The following is a 17745-nucleotide window of genomic DNA, read 5'->3' on the forward strand; positions in this document are numbered from 1 at the left end:
ATTTTCCTGACATTGAAGACTCAATAACGTCTACACAGCGATATTGTACTATGTTAAACTTCGAACGTTACAGCTTGATGGTAATTTTTCACGTGTCCATACGAATTAAACCCATCAAGCCCTGGATAAGCTCACCGGTGAGCGAGACGCAATAGAATAACAATAGATTTCCAAGAATCCACGATCGAAGGATTAAAATATGCGAAAGTGAATATCTGTTATTTTGGGTAAAACCACTAAACCGGTTTAGATTTTAATGGGGAATTAACGGCGAGAAGAACTGCAGTAAGAGATTATCTGTCAATAAATCTATTTAAATCCAATCATTTTATACGTGGGAGAGCCATGCTTCGGCACGAATGGGCCGGCTCGACCGGAGAAATACCACGTTCTCACAGAAAACCGGCGTGAAACAGCGCTTGCGCTGTGTTTCGCCGAGTGAGTGAGTTTACCGGAGGCCCAATCCCCTACCCTATTCCCTTCCCTTCCCATCCCTACCCTCCCCTATTACCCTAATCCCTCTTAAAAGGCCGGCAACGCACCTGCAGCTCTTCTGATGATGTGAATGTCCATGGGCGACCGAAGTTGCTTTCCATCAGGTGACCCGTTTACTCGTTTGCCCCCTTATGTCATAAAAAAAACCCCCCATCGAAGAAAAGGTATTTTAGACGTTCCAAATAAAAAAAAACTTAATTAACTCAAACGGGGTTGTTGGCGTTTCGCCATCCCCGGTATCGCCCCCTGACCCCCGTTTATTTTAAACTCCGTAAAAATAAACAACCTGCGAAACCTTTCAGGTTGTTTTTCTTGAAATTCTGCTTCATAAAAACAAAAGAACAAGTTTCGATATTTTTCTAAGCGAAAATGTTTATCGAGTGGGTGTTATTGTTTTTATGCGACTTTGTTAAACGTAGCAATATAATGGATACCCTAATTAAGAAAAAATATTCTTAAGATAACATAAAAATAAAACCGATTTCTAAATTCCCTATCTCAAAAACTACACAACTGATCTTGATTAAACCTGCAGTATTCCCCAAGTTGAACAATACCTAGCACAACAAAACAAGAATTATTTAAACCGGTCTTGTAGTTCCGGAGATATACGAACATAAACATAAAAACATACATACACTTTTGTTTGGTACATGTTTTCAGACGCTGATATAGGCTAAAATATACGAAACTGGGCAATTCTCGAAAAATCATTGCATACATACGGGTTTCATTGATAACCTCCATTTTAAATATTCGTTTCTGTCACGCCATTTTCATTTTTTTTAAAATTTCTAATTACTCTCATTAAATGTTTACACTTGAAATATCGGCCCACAATAATGAGTTAGCGGCTTTTTGTTTGCATCTCTGTTTTATTGTTTACGTTGTAAGAAATGTAACAAGGAGAGAAACAATATGAGCTGGCTTATATTTTTTTGGCGCCCATTTTGGGCGCTTGACAGATGAGAGGTTATCGCTTAAGGGGCTACCTGGCAATTTCGTCTAAGATCAACCTCTATAAAGTCTGGTGCAACTTAAAGCACAGTACTGAAAAAAATATATGTTGTAGACTGGTCTTTAATCTTCAATTGTTCACGAGGATTTTTTTCCAAACACAAAAGGTTTTCAGAAAAAAAATGTACCGTGGCCATCGATTTTTCTGCAAATATTCTATAAACTTCCTAAGCTGTTGGCTTAGAGCATTGAAAATTTTATATTGAATACATTTTCAGTTAGACTACAGTTCCTCACGAGGAATTTTTAATCGAACAATCACGTCCATGTGAAAAGTATAATTTTCTCCTATTTCGCCCTATCAAGAACGCGGCGAGCGTCATAACCGCCACTGTACAAGGCGTGCTAATATGAATGTTATATAAATGTGCTTTACGTCGATATTCGTACTGACAGACATCAACCTACTAATTTCAGGGCGGTATCAGCCTTAAACGGGAGGGGAGATACGGGAATAATCGCGTGAAAATGTAAATGCAAAATATTATAATCTCACGAGATATTTTGACCTAAAAAAAGATTTAGTAGACTAAGACAGGGCTTCCCAAACTTATTTGTACTGTGACGCCCTTGGGACTTTGCCATTTCTTTACGACGCCCCTCAACCCAGCCCCCAAAAATACTTTCTAATTTTAGAACCAGCCTACATAGTTTATTGTAATTATATAAACACTATTTGGATATTTATATTTTTATTAGGAAATAATGACCAAATCGAAACATAAGCATAAAAATTAAAAGAGATATTTATGATAGATAGATAAATAAATAAAGCCAGCAAGGCTGGTTAATGTGAAGGCTGCGCTTGCTTTTCTGAGCACAGCTTCTGAAACCGGGGTTTTAGACTCTCCGGGAATTTCGGGATGTATGATTGACATAATGGCGCGGCGCTCAGTCGATTTGAATGTTGACATGCGACGCCCCCGGGGATAGTGTCTTAAGGAACTAGGAATGAAATACAAAAATAGATCAGAGAGAGAGAGATTAGAAATGCATCTAGGCGTCGCGTTGCTTACAGTACGAAGTCGCGAGGAACAGCTAGTCTTGTATAAATATAGCATATTAAAAGCAATTATTTTACGATGAGTCCACTTAGTCGAGGGACGAATTACCGCGGAGATGGGATTTTAATTATTTTTAAATTGGCTGGACTTTCGACCGTCACTTCCAGACTCCTTTGTGCTAGCACTATTATCAGCTATTATGCTGTAATAGTGGGGACTTAGTGAGGAGAATAGATTAGGTCTATATTAATATTATAAATGCGATAGTGTGTCTGTCTGTCTATCTTCACGCCCAAACTGCTGATCCGATTTTGCTGAAATTAGAGATAATTTGAGCTCCGGGAAAGGACATTGGATACTTTTTATCCCGGAAAAATGTACAATTCCCGCGCGATAAACGTGTCTGTCGAAATTCTGATAATATATCACAAATGTTCACAACAAGTCGAATTTCCGTCAGATAGTTTCTTTTTTCCCTCTGTTTCGACCTTTACGAAAAAACAACTAAAATCGTTGTCGGTTGTAGCCGTCGGTAGCACATAAAGTACCAACGTAATAGGTGTAGTAAAGTAGGTCGTCTTATTACTTGGCGAATTGTGTTAGCTCCTTCGTTAGCGCAATTACTGGATCTTGTGATTTATTCATATAATGTGACCTTATAAGTGATATAACACGGAGAATCCTAATGTGACTTGAAGAGATCCAATATACGAAAGGGACTATATTACATTACAGACAATATTATATTACAGAAAAGGAGAGTGTAATATTTACATAAATAGTGTTTATATGACGAGTATTACGGTACGAAAATAAAGATTTTTTTGATAGTCAAATTGTCAATAATATTAAAAGAAACGGGTAAATAGAATACGAAAAAGATACTAAAAGTTATGGGAGAGTGTTTCTCAAAATGGGAGTCTTAATATTACACCATGGTAGAGGTACGTTTTAATAATTTACTTTACAAAAATAGAGTCCCAAAAGGATAGACCTCCAAAGCGATCATATTTTTAGCCCCGCTGTATAATTTTCTAAAAGACACTTTAGAGCAAATGTCAACAAAAATTTTCGCCAATTTAGCTCGAAGAAGAATCGAGGGACGCAGGGACTATAACCACAGAATAGATGACGACCTCTGTGACTCAATTGGTTGAGTGTGTGGCAGCTCAAGCCGGGGGTCGCGGGTTCGAATCCCGCCGACGGAACAGAAAGTTTTCAATGTTCCCGGGTCTGGATGTGTATTAAATATGTGTATGATATAATAAAAATCTTAAATATATGTGTAGTATAAAAGTATTAAATATATTTCCATTGTCTGGTACCTGTAACACAAGTCCTTCAGGTACTTAGCACGAGGCCAGACTGACGTGGTGTGAAGCGTCCATAGTTTAAAAGATAATAGTATAAGTACCTACTATAACTTTGACGACTTGCTAGTTGCTTCAATACGAGTATAACGCCAATAGAAAATAGCTTACGTACTAACGATTTGTAAATATCTGGCATAACTAAGGTAAATAAAGGTTATGATAAGGCAAATTTAAATTCTAAAACTCAATTCTACGATAAGCGAAACTCTCGGTCGGGTTTCCAGGAACCGAGAACTCAAAATGAGATAGTGGATTTAAATTGTATTTTACGATAACAATTGTAAACAAATCCTGTCCCTTGTTATTCCAGTTTACAATTCAATTAAATTCCCCAAAACTATCTTTAACTTTACAATAGCCCGCGATAGGACTGTGTAACATTTGTTATGGATTTTCGTTGTAAAGTTTTCTGTGTACATGTTCAAATGTAGCCCATACAACAAACGTGTTTTTTTTTACTTTTTTTGCTCTATATCAAAAATGGCAATAGGTAGGCACTTGAGGTATTCGTAAAATACTAAGTTCTATTTGAACTTTAATAATAAATAATGAAAATAAAATAAAACAAAATATTTCAGTAATTATAGATAATTACTTAAATATTTTGTTTTATTGTGATAAATATTAGTCAAGTTATTACAGTTTGTAGGTTTGTTAGAACAAACTGTAATAACTTGACTAATATTTATCTAACATTTTGCACGTCGAAAAATCGGCAAAAATAGGTGAAACACTGCTTGAATTGTATCACCTTATTGTACCATATTTTTGCAAATAAAGATTGATTTATTATTAAGGTGGTTTCCAAAAAAAAATCCAAATTTCCAAAAAACAAGAAACTCAAATTTTTGGATATTTTTAAACTAGAGATATAGTGGAACGGAACCCTTCGTACGCGTGTTTTACTCGCACTTGGCCGATTTTTAGGTCGCAGAGTTACGCACGTTCCCTATCCAATACAGAATATGGAATAGAATAAAATGTACGTGGTATTAATTTAGCGAGTCAGTCGTGCGGACAGTGTTTGTTCATTACGCCTGTCGATTTCGTTACCTAACTCTGTATTGTCTGAATCAGACTGTTGCCCAAATATATTTTTATTTAGGCGCCAATCCGCAGTAATAAAAGACGAAAGTGTGTCCGTCTGTTATCTCTAAACGTTGAAACTGATGCGCCAATTTTGATAATAACATAAAAAATTCAATAATCATGGCGTGTTTTTATAAACAAGCTGATGCTATTCCCGGCTAGGAAAATTTATTTACTGATAAAGTAATAAGTAACGCAGTTTCATTATTATCAAAATGGACTTCACAACTCCTTTTTTAACCATGCCCCATATTTTCTAACGTCACCTATTTGAAATACCTTTAAACCGCTGTTTTCAACTTGTAACTTTATAATGATATCTATATATATAAAATTGGATTTTCAAATGTGTTACTCGAAAACGGCAGAACGGATTGGGCCGATTTTTGTCTTAAAATATTCGTAGAAGTCCAGGGAAGGTTTCAAAGTGACACGAAGTTCACCGGGACAGCTAGTAGATTATAGATCTTAGATTAATGAATGGTCTTCGCGCGCGGCGCTACGACGCGTACGTCGCACATGTTACATGTTGCCCACGACTTTCGATTATTGCGCAGGAATCGTAAATATATATAATAACACACACACACACACACACACACACACACACACACACACACACACACACACACACACACACACACACACACACACACACACACACACACACACACACACACACACACACACACACACACACACACACACACACACACACACACACACACACACACACACATATACACATAATAGATAGAATATACTGGCATGTAATTTCCTAGCCTAGATCTTAGTTTTGTGTTTTGTTAACTTGAATTTTTTAGATTACTTACCAATAATCATATTATGTATTAATTTGTAGTTTAATGTTGTTAAGTATGCTATATTTTATGGAAGAGCGGGGCTGCCTTATACAAGTATATATAAGTACTTACCAGGTGGTCCCAATCTCAGATTAATTTGTTAAGTTTAAACTGTAAAATGTAAAATAAAGTTTTTTTGTTTTTTTTTTGATCCTATGTTAGTTCCAGAGACTATATTATAGTACTTATCTCCAGACCAAATTGCAAAGTCGATTCAGCGCTTTTGTAAGCGCAACCGTTTTACGGACATATTTTAAAATTATTTCCTAGGCTGTAGTGCCTTTTTATTTGAAGAGTGGTTACTTCACTCTGAAAATACTGTATAAATCATCAACAACGGACGCAAAAGCCTTGATTTTTTTTGGAGAGGATCATGAATAAGCATTTTTTACCTAACGGGTTGTGAATATTATAATAACAAACTAAATACCTGGCTTTTCCAAATAATATGATCCTATATATTTTGGTAAAACTCACCCTCATCAGGGTACAAATTGAACCTGCTTGACCCGGATCCGGTTGTCAGAATCCGGATATACTAATGACTGGGATATACCGGGCGACCCGTATTAGAATTTCTTGAACCTTACTAATGGTCTACAGATTCCTACGGCAGCTACGCCCGTATTATTAAATTATAATAAGTAATACGGATGTTGGCTAGACTACATTTAGTACTAATAATGATGATGCTTCGACGCGAAGCGGCCGGCTGAACATCCGGGTTAACAACGTTTATTTCGTGACTCGTTTGTCGCCTAGTAAGTGAGGTCTACCCCATATCAATAACATCAAAATCGGCTAAGTGATTTAAACGTTATAATGGATAGAAAGATATACACATTCGTTAGTAACATTAAAACCCAGCCAAATGCGTGAAGGGCCACGCGCAATATAGGGTTCAGAAGTACCGCTAGTTTTTACAATGTACATTTATAACGTCGTCTTCCTATATAATCCTTTATATTATATTTCGCCAAATACTTACACTTATTTTAGTTGATCGACTATTACTCAAAAACTTATGAAATCTTTTTTCTTAAGCTGTGATAGTTTTCCTTTTTAACCGACTTCTAAATAACGAGGAGGTTATATATTCGGCTGTGGATATATTTTTTTTGTATGTTTGACCACTACTCCGCCATTTGTGAACCGATTTTCAAAATTTTTGTTTTGTTATATTAGGTTTCACTCCAATTTGGTCCCATTTTCACAAAAGTGGTGATCTGATGATGGGATCCATGAGTAATCGAGGGAACTCCTCAAAATTTATATGGAAACATATGGTGATTTTGGTTTTATGAGAAGCATTCTAAGCATAATATGCTACCAAAACGCAAGATTTTGCACCAAGGTATACTATGGTTCCAAAGATACTAAGAGAACTCCGGATTCCTTATAGATACAAGTTTGGGGGTTTAGGCGTTGTTTTAAGAACTGAAAGCATATGCTACTATGCAAATTACATTCATCATCATCATCATCATCACTACCATGTCAGGGTCACCAATGTCACAACTCACATGGTTGTATATGGATACAATATACACACAACACCATAAAATATCATCAGTTTGGTATATTTCAAAGCGATTTTAATATAAAAAATATACTTAATGTTGTTTCATAATGTTGTTTCAAAATACATAATATTTCAAGTACCACAAAATTGAACATAAGTAACAAATTCAACCTTTACTCCAGAGCGTAAGGCACACATTTGCGTTGGACTGAAGGAAACGGGGCACTATGGAAAAAATACTTAGAAAAATTTTTCGTCCAAATTTTAACCTCTTATAACCACCCTTTTTGAATATACCAATCGATAGGGGGCGCCACGGGGAGCAAAAAAGCTCAGATAAACTTTTCTCAAAAATCAACCCCTGTCGAAAGACAGGCCGAAATGTGACCCTCGTTAGCACGGAGAAAATACTTTTTTCTTTAAAAATTTGGACGAAAAAATTCAACCTCTTATAACCACCCCTTTTGAATACACCAATCGATAGGGGGCACCAAGGGGAGTAAGAAAGCTCAAATAAACTTTTCTCAAAAATCAACCCCCGGCCAGATACAGGCCGATATACGAACCTCGTTAGTATGGCGAAAATACTTAGAAAAATGTTGACGACAAAAATACAACCCCCTATGACCACCCCTTTTTACTATACTAATCGATAGGGGGTGCCAAGGGAAGCAGAAAAGCTCAGATAAACTTTTCTCAAAAATCAACCCCTGTCGAATGACAGGCCGAAATGTGACCCTTGTTAGTATGGCGAAAACACTTAGAAAATTTTGGCTAAGGTTTAGGAACCTACTGCTGTTGAGGTTTAGCCGAATTCGGAAAAAGGCTCTATTAGATAGGAAAAATTATTTACTACTTTTTAGTTCATATTATAAGGATGTTATTATTGTTTTTACCTTGGAAGTCGGTTTTAATTTTTTGTTAAAAATAATAATCAATTTAGCATTTCCTACTCCCGTGACTTTTTTCATTTCCAGAAGTAACCGTTTAGCTGGTAGAAGGGGGGACTTCATAATATATAAAACTTCATAGTTCACAAATGGATCCCTAAATCGGAAAATGATCTAAAAATACTCATAATATTTTTAAAGAACCTATACAACGACACCCTACACGGTCGGGTGAACGCGAAAAAAAAATCATCCCCGTTTAATGTGTATACACATACATACATGGGAATTACCGTGAAAAAAAACAGGCGGACAGACGGACAGACGGACGGACCGAAACTATAAGGCTAAAAATATTGTTGACTACGGAACCCTAAAAAGGGCGGTTAAAATCTAAATCAACAGTACTTATCCTTAGAAACTACTTCTGTTGATGAGTACGTTTTTCTAAGAAACTATACTGATACCTTTAAAGAATTTATACCAACTTATAATACGCCTTCCTAAAGTAGTTAAGTATAAGTTGCCAAAAAGAAGGAGATATTAATATAGAAATTAGAAAGTAATATTATCAATCTGAATCTATACCATAATATTATAAATCTGAAGAGTTTATTTGTTTAAACGCACAAATCTCAGGAACTACTGGTCCGATTTGAAAAATTCTTTGGGTGTTTGATAGCTCATTTATCGAGGAAAGCTATGCTATATTATCATGCTAAGACTAAGACGCCCAGGACGTAGGTGTCAAGAGAGCCAAGCTGAAGTGGAAGTGGGCGGGTCACGTTAGCCGCATGCATCCCGACTGCTGGGCAAGGGTCTTAACAGAGTCGGCACCCGAAGATGGACGCCACTGCCGTGGCCGGCCTAGAAAAAGGTGGCGTGACGAGCTAGAGGCATATCAGCCAGGCTGGCTATCCTGGGAGAGGCTTTTGACCAGCAGTGGGACACCATAGACCTTTTTTTTTTTTTAAAAGACTAATAAGAGCGAAGATAAGGAGAAAAATGTAAAAAAACGGGCAATATATTCGAAAGTGCTTATCTCTCGAACTACTGGAGCAACTTTTATGTTATTTGGCTTAATATATAATATTATATAGAATAAACCACGTGAGACTTATTTGCGGGAAATGTATAGTTTCGGAATTTCATTCCTAAATTACACGGGCGAAGCCGCACGGAACGTCCAGTAGCTAATAAAATGCTTGGTCTGATAGGTGAAGCTACCGGCGACCTACTTAAACTATGTACTTGCCGTTTTACGAGGCTGCAGCGAAAAAGTTTTCAGTGTTGACCAACCTAATGAACGCTTGAACACTTTATAGGTCACGTGCTTCGAACAGGTAATAGATGACTTTTAATATTTGTACTATACAGGGTGTAAGTAAGTGATAATATTTTAGAGTGTGTAGGTATATTATGTACCTACCGATGAACTCTCTAAGTTCACAGTGAACATAACAGCGATGAAAGAGCAACTTTTTTTCCAACTTTAGTATCTAAGGCAAGCTCATTTTCAACAAAAAATTGTTCGTTTAGTGCTGCTACTTTCACAGTGAACACTTTAGGACACATACACACTCTAAAGTATTATCATTTAGATTTGTTACACACTGTACACGAGAAATGTACATTTGTATACTTATAATATGATATTATAGTATTTGCAATTTATCAAAACCAAAGCGATTTCAACTCAGTATTTAGGCTGGTGTTTACCTGTTTGTTACCTCATGCTTATACCTACTGCAAGAAATTTCAGTCCTAGGAAAGACTTCAGGCTAAGGTTTCAGGATAGTGTTTCAGCATGACTCCCAAAATATGATACGATTTTTACGCGACAAACGAATTTCGTCAAAACGAATTTGCGAACAATATATTTAATATCATACGGAAAGATGCTGAACGAATTTAGGTTAGAAAAAAAATTTTAACTTTTCAAATCGAATTTACAGTTATTTTTCGATAAACAAAACACGGCGAAGTCACAGGCAAACATCTAATTGTAAATTTAAAATTAAGACACTCTCCCTACGGAGATGCCGTAATTTGCCGGTTTTAGAGCGCTATATACTCATAGTTTTGAAAGCTACAAAATTATAATAAAAATACGGCGATAATCTTCAGTACATAGAACGCTCCTTTCATAGTTATTAATTTCCTATTCTTGTTTATTATACTCATGATATCAGCTTCCAAAATAATACCAATTTATTTAAATTCAAGCATACGTTCAGTATCTCCCTAGTATTTACAAATTACGGTTTTTTTTTAATTTTTTTTTTTAATGAAATAAGGGGGCAAACGAGCAAACGGGTCACCTGATGGAAAGCAACTTCCGTCGCCCATGGACACTCGCAGCATCAGAAGAGCTGCAGGTGCGTTGCCGGCCTTTTAAGAGGGAATAGGGTAATAGGGGAAGGTAGGGATGGAAAGGGAACGGAATAAGGGAGGGTAGGGAAAGGAATAGGGTAGGGGATTGGGCCTCCGGTAAACTCACTCACTCGGCGAAACACAGCGCAAGCGCTGTTTCACGCCGGTTTTCTGTGAGGACGTGGTATTTCTCCGGTCGAGCCGGCCCATTTGTGCCGAAGCATGGCTCTCCCACGTCAAAACACACGCCAATTATAGATCGACAATTTTATTAACTACATACTGGACGTTTGAATTTTTTTAAGTCAATTTTGAACTAAGATAAGTAAAAAAATAGGATTTAGGCGCGATTTCGGCAACGCGGCAAATGTATAGTCAAGGTCGTTTGCTCAGGGGATGGCCTTAAGCCACCAGCTTGCAAATTCCACGTCTCTCGTTTTAGTGCGACCTGACCCTTAGATAAATTAGTTGGGAGAATATAAGAGCTAATAAAATGAAGTGTGGGCCCGAGATAGCTTTGATGAGCCCGTCGACCCAGTTGCACTGACTTCCACCACTAGACATTAAAATGTTGGTCGACATTTTCACTAGTGATCCTACGACCTAATGAGAAATTTTAAAAGCAGTGCTTGCAGACTTCAGAAGTAGTATACACTATACAGTGCACTTAGTAAATGATATAATATAGCTTTTTACATGTTTTGTTACTTTTTAAATAGTATAGTATAAAATTTTAATATAAACATATACGTGGGAGAGCCATGCTTCGGTACGAATGGGCCGGCTCGACCGGAGAAATACCACGTTCTCACAGAAAACCGGCGTGAAACAGCGCTTGCGCTGTGTTTCGCCGAGTGAGTGAGTTTACCGGAGGCCCAATCCCCTACCCTATTCCCTTCCCTACCCTTCCCTACCCTCCCCTATTACCCCTTAAAAGGCCGGCAACGCACCTGCAGCTCTTCTGATGCTGCGAGTGTCCATGGGCGACGGAAGTTGCTTTCCATCAGGTGACCCGTTTGCTCGTTTGCCCCCTTATTTAATAAAAAAAGCGGTAACTACTAGCGATAAAATACTTGCTGTATCGACATAGGGTGTTCTGCTATATTTATACGATAAATTGTATTTGATCAAATCTACCTACGATAATTGTCTCGGAGGAGCTTATTATAAGTTTTTAACAGTATCGATTGGTTTAATATTATTTACTGAAAAAATACTCAGAATTATTACGATAAGTATACTTACTAAGAAACCATGGGGCAAAATGAAACACAATAGGTAATATGATTCATAAGATACAATATAATATTATCTTATCAACTTGACGACAACTCCAACAACAACAAAAATATGTACCCTATATTCCCAGTCCCTCATTTCAGTTCGTTCACGGAATGTATTCAAAAGTTCGTTCATTCAGATTGAGATGCTTTGTCCAAGTTTTGGGTTCAGTGACGATTCGGTTCTAAATTCTAATTAATGTTACAGATGTGACGATTATTCATAATAGCTCCGTTTAACTTTCAGAGATACTATACATTTCAATTGGTTGATTTCAATGTGAAAGCTTGTATGGACGGTTATCATGCTGCTCATATTAAATATATTAATTGCGCTTTAAACATGACGTAACATTATTATTACATTCAAGTTTTTTTCCTTTAAGTACATTATTGACTTAGAATAAAAAGGATGGTGGTGTATCTTTCACGAAAAAAACTAGTGCATGTGCGACTGTGAAGATTTATAAATAAGTAAATAACGAAAATTAGAAAAAATGACCATTCAGTTTCCTACTATACCTACCTACGTCATACAGTAACACTAAATAATATGTAACGTCGTCATTAATGCGTCATAACTATAAAGTATTCTTACGTGCTAGGTTCGAAGAGTGCTTAGTGTTTGGACCTAGTGCTTTGTATTAGAACTAGTGTTAGTGAATAAAGTCTTCAAGAGAGTCAGCAGGTCTTTCTCTCCAAATCCATCGAACCCTAGCACGTTACAACTGGTGTCAGAAGTGGGATTTATATTATCTGTATTCCCTCGATAAGTTTCGCTGGTTTGGCGCTAGACAGTGCCATCTAGCGCCAAACCAGCGAAACTTATGTCATAAGTCCGTAACAGTATTTTATAAAACAACTACGTACCCCTATGTACTAAGTAAAATACCTTGCATAGTTGTACGCTGTGCAAAAACTTTTACAAGTAAGGGTCAATTCTGACCGAAATTAAAACCACTACTAAATAATTTGTACTGAATTGACAAATTTCAATTGCGTGAGACGTTTTGCAAATCTGCAAATTCCATACAAATTTAAAAATGCATCTACGCGTCGCGTTGTGGTCTGAATTGACCCTAAGGGTGCTTCTTAATTTTCCCATCCCGATAATAAGTTAACAAACCGCATTAAAATCTGTCCAGTTCCCCCGTGTACAGGATGTATCACAAATTGCCACTTTTCTGTAATGACAGAAGACGCGGGCAAACCCCAGAGGAAATTACTGGCCGCCATAATTCTGTGTAGACCGAGCGCTGATGTTGTAAACGCAAAGTGATATGGTACTCAATTTTCCTTGATTGAAGTTGAGATAGTACGTAAGTACATGGTTTAATTAAAAGTAGCGATAGGTACATATTTGGTTATTATCTGCGCTGCATTAGAATTAATAGCAATAAATATTATTTATATAATAGTAAAAATATCCCACTTTATTATTTTAATTTACAAATTAATGGCAAATTTTAAAACTTGTAGTGCAGTCGGCTTAATGAACACCAAATGGATGAATCTGTTTTTGAGAGTATGTTCTTTGTTAATGTTTATATTATTATAATTAACATGCTCTGCGGCTTAAACGGCAAAATAAATTAGTTCTGAGATAAATTCGTACTTTATACAGTCGTGACTCATAAAAGTAAATATATGTAATCAAAAGTTTGTTGGGATTTTTCGTTTTTAAGCAACCTAATTGTGATTTAGTTTTTAGTAACACAAATAAAGATATATAATATTATATTTAGGCACTGTAACATTTGTTACTATTATCATACCGATAATACAACATCATAACACAACACATAAAACCACATTTTTATGACGGTCAGCGCTCGGCCTATAACGTTGTATGTCTATCTAGATTATGTCTGAACGGGGCTTAGTGTACTTACAGATGTTATTGATGGTCTCAATTCTGTATCTTTCAGAGCAGGCTATGAAATATTGTTGTGTGTTGTTTATCCTTTCCAACCTTGCTAAGGTCGAATGTATTATTTTCTCGAGTGGCGCTGTTATCTTATTTTTACAGGTTGTTTAACAAGCTGGACTATTTTTTTTTTATTATAAAATTGGGGCCGTCTATGGACAGTTCGCCCATATCCTTTTTTTGTTATTTTATTATTTAGATTTTTCGCACCAAGGATAATTGAAATAATATTATATTTCAAGTCTACTAGTCACAAGCTGGACTTTTAGAATCTCGTTTTCGAGACACCCAAGACATATCAGGGCAAGCGAAGCGAGCTACGTATATCCCACAACCTGAGCACTTTTGTGCTACGCTTCACGGAAAAACTATCACTCCTATTGATTTGTGCTTTAACATAGTAATTTTTATTTATATGTAAATATGTCTTATCATCGGTCAGTCAAGGTTTGGATACTATTAAAATATATAAAAAAACTTGAGAGGTGTCAAGGGACACCCGAATGGAACGAATTCAAAGTCAAAGTCAAATTAAAAAAAAGTCAAAAAAAAAAGAAAGTTATTTCTTATGTTCAAAAAATTGTATAAGTACATATATATTATTATATACTTACACTCAAAAAAATTATAAAAAACGCCATCTATTGACGCCCAGGAATACTAACAACGCGTTGCTGATGTTTATTCTCAAAAAACGCCATCTAGTTGACGCACAGGAATACCATCTACGCCCTCTGCCCCTACTTTAACTTAAACTTGTTTATTGCTTACAGTTTTCTGCAAAATAACCTAGTTGTTTGTTTTTGCACATTGCCTATTTGCTTTTTATATAAAATAATTTCCTGTTTTTTAGTTGGTTGGAAGAAATTGCTGCATAGCAATAAATCCGCCTTTAGTGTTTATTTAGTTAAGTTTGAATTTATTTATAATATGTATGTGTAAATGAAATAAATAATATTCATTCATTAATTCATAACCTAGGTCCTTTCCCGTCTCACAAAGTATATTTACTATTTTGGAGATACTTTGAGTCTCGACAGTGGACATAAATATTATAACATCGAGAATTTTATATATTAAATTTTTACAAAAATACTAACAATTTAATAAAATAAAATTGCGATTTATAATATACTAGCTGTTGCCCACGACTTCGTCCGCGTGGACTTCAGTTTATAGCGCACGATTCAACAAAATTGGTGTCAAAAGCTTTTATAAAAAAACCCTGGTACCCCTTAAATCAATACAGTTGTGCAGTGTGCACACAATAAGTACTTCATTTTTGTATATTAAACTTTATATTTTATGCCAAATTTTAAAGCTTATTTACCCATAAACTATTTATCATTGATAGGTTTAAGGTTACGTCACTGCACAGAAAAAGTACTGAGTTATTTAATACCGTAGAATAGATATAACAATCGAAAAAAGTCGAGACTTAAATGTAACCTCTTATAGAAAGACTTTTGAGCAAGCGTCAGCACGATGTAGAAGACGCACGGCGCCATCTATTATGAATTTTTTGAACAAATTTACGACCCTTACAACCCTTATTTCCAGTAAAAAAGTAGCCTATGTCCTTTCTTAGGCTTTAGACTATCTGTATACAAAATTTCATTACAATCGGTTCGGTAGTTTTGGCGTTTGGCGTGAAAGCGAGACTGACAGTTAGACAGAGATACTTTAGCATTTATAATATTAGTATAGATTATGTGCACACTGCACAGCTGTTTTTGGGTATTTTGATTAATTAAGGGCCGCGCTACACCGGAATGGCAGCGGCGAGGCGAGCACTTTCAGCGCTGCCATTCCGGTGTAGCGCGCTGCGCGGCCCTAAGAGGGGTACCACTTACCAGGGTTTTAAAAAGTTAAGAAGTGATAAGGAGATATTGATCTTGAAGTCGATTTCTTAAAAAAAAATAGTTAGGAAAAATTAATATTATAAAAATAAAATTAGTTTTGTTTCTGAATAAATTTGAAACAAATATTTTCAGAAAGTCTACATGGTGCCTACCACCGGTTCGAGAACTAGCCCGGCGAGAAGAACCGGCGTAAAAAAATCGCATGGGACCCTCCTTTTACCAAAAAAGTGGGAAAAATCTTCTTTTTAAAAGGAGGTATTGGCACTTCAACGACGATATGAAATTCTGTGCCGATTTTGATTATACCTTACTCCTTAGTAATTAGTATTATACCAATTAGATACAGTGATAGCTCGAGGCAAGCCAGCGAGCTGCAATTAGGCTCCAGACGCCTGTGCAGCTGTAATTAGCTCGCCGCCACAAGCCTACTGTCAGAGCACCGACAAGCCAGCTGACAACTGTACAGTGTACTGAACATACTGGCTTATATTTAGAGTAATTGTTCAATTCAATTCAATTCCTTTATTTGCATAATGTGTGTTAGTAACGATGTTAGTATATTTGACAATAAGATCATCATATTTGCCCAGTTGGGCATGCAAATATTAAGCTTATTTAAACTATAATTTGAAATGTTACAATTCTTAGGGCCTGTTTCACTACTTCCTGATTAGATGCCGGATAGGCCTATTTGACAGATTCTCCATGCTCTATCTGTCAAGCTAAATGGTGGATAGCCTTATCAGGAAGTGGTGAAACTAACTACTACTAACTGTAACAAATATTATTAAATATTCTAGATATACAAGAAGCTAATAATTTGTACATGTTTCACAAATATTATGGCCAATTATCAGTAATAATAATTAATTAATTGATACGCATAATAAAATCTATAATAATTGAAATTAATCATAATATTCATTATTTGTTATGGCAAAATGAAAGCTTTCTTTCGATTCTCATTTCATCCAAAATGGTAATTCATAATCAAAGGTCGCCAGAATCATTTCCAGACCAATTAAAATACCGGCAACGCACCTGCAACTCTTCTGATGTTGCGTGTGTCTATGGGCGATGGTACTTGATTTCCATTAGGTGGTGGGTGAAAAAAAATCTTGTTGACCACAAAAGGTAACGAGATCGTCAATATCAATTAAGATTTTTTTTCGGAATTACTGGATTAGTCTTGAGATCGGTTAAGGGGCTAGAAAACATAAAATCATATAATAATATGATTTTAACAAAGTTACTTAGATTTTAAAACGATTTAAACAAAGTAATAACTTTGTGCGAGTAGTTTAGAACTAAAACACAAGTAGACGACGATGAAAATGAAAAAACTGTTAGAGTATTTTACAGTTCCTTTACATATTTTACATCTTATTTTTTCTTCTTTCAGAACCGATTTTCCGGCAGTGAAATATATATGAAATATAAGCCGGTACGTATGAAATCATGCTTCGGCACGAATGGGCCGGCTCGACCGGAGAAATACCACGTTCTCACAGAAAACCGGCGTGAAACAGCGCTTGCGCTGTGTTTCGCCCAGTGAGTGAGTTTACCGGAGGCCCGATCCCCTAACCTATTCCCTTCCCTCCCTACCTTCCCCTATTCCCTTCCCTTCCCTCCCCTATTACCCCATTTCCCTCTTAAAAGGCCGGCAACGCACTTGCAGCTCTTCTGATGCTGCGAGTGTCCATGGGCGACGGATGTTGCTTTCCATCAGGTGACCCGTTTGCTCGTTTGCCCCCTTATTTCATAAAAAAAAACTATATTAAAACGTTTTTCGCTTAAATGTTGAGCCAATATTTTTAACGTTCTTTTCGTCACGTGAAATTCCCGGACGAGCCATTTTCCCGTAAGTGCTCCAATTAGCGGCTATCGTCAGATCTCTTGTCGGCTAACGGGAAAACGATCTACATCATCAAATACGCAGTATAATTAATTATATTCAAAATAGATCAAAAACATTCAACTATTTGGAATCCATCACACGGTAGGTTTTGCTGTCAGTTTGACTGTAATTGATGGATAACCTACCGTGTAA

General features: G+C 36.3%; 1 protein-coding gene across 1 annotated transcript in view; it reads right to left on the minus strand.

Annotated features, from left to right (window-relative positions):
* Positions 1-17745, minus strand: part of LOC121733979 (serine/arginine repetitive matrix protein 1-like) — a 127049-nt gene that overhangs the window by 108495 nt on the left and 809 nt on the right. The gene's annotated exons all lie outside the window — the stretch shown is intronic.

This window comes from Aricia agestis, chromosome 14 (assembly GCF_905147365.1).
Source record: "Aricia agestis chromosome 14, ilAriAges1.1, whole genome shotgun sequence".
Classification (NCBI taxonomy): domain Eukaryota; kingdom Metazoa; phylum Arthropoda; class Insecta; order Lepidoptera; family Lycaenidae; genus Aricia; species Aricia agestis.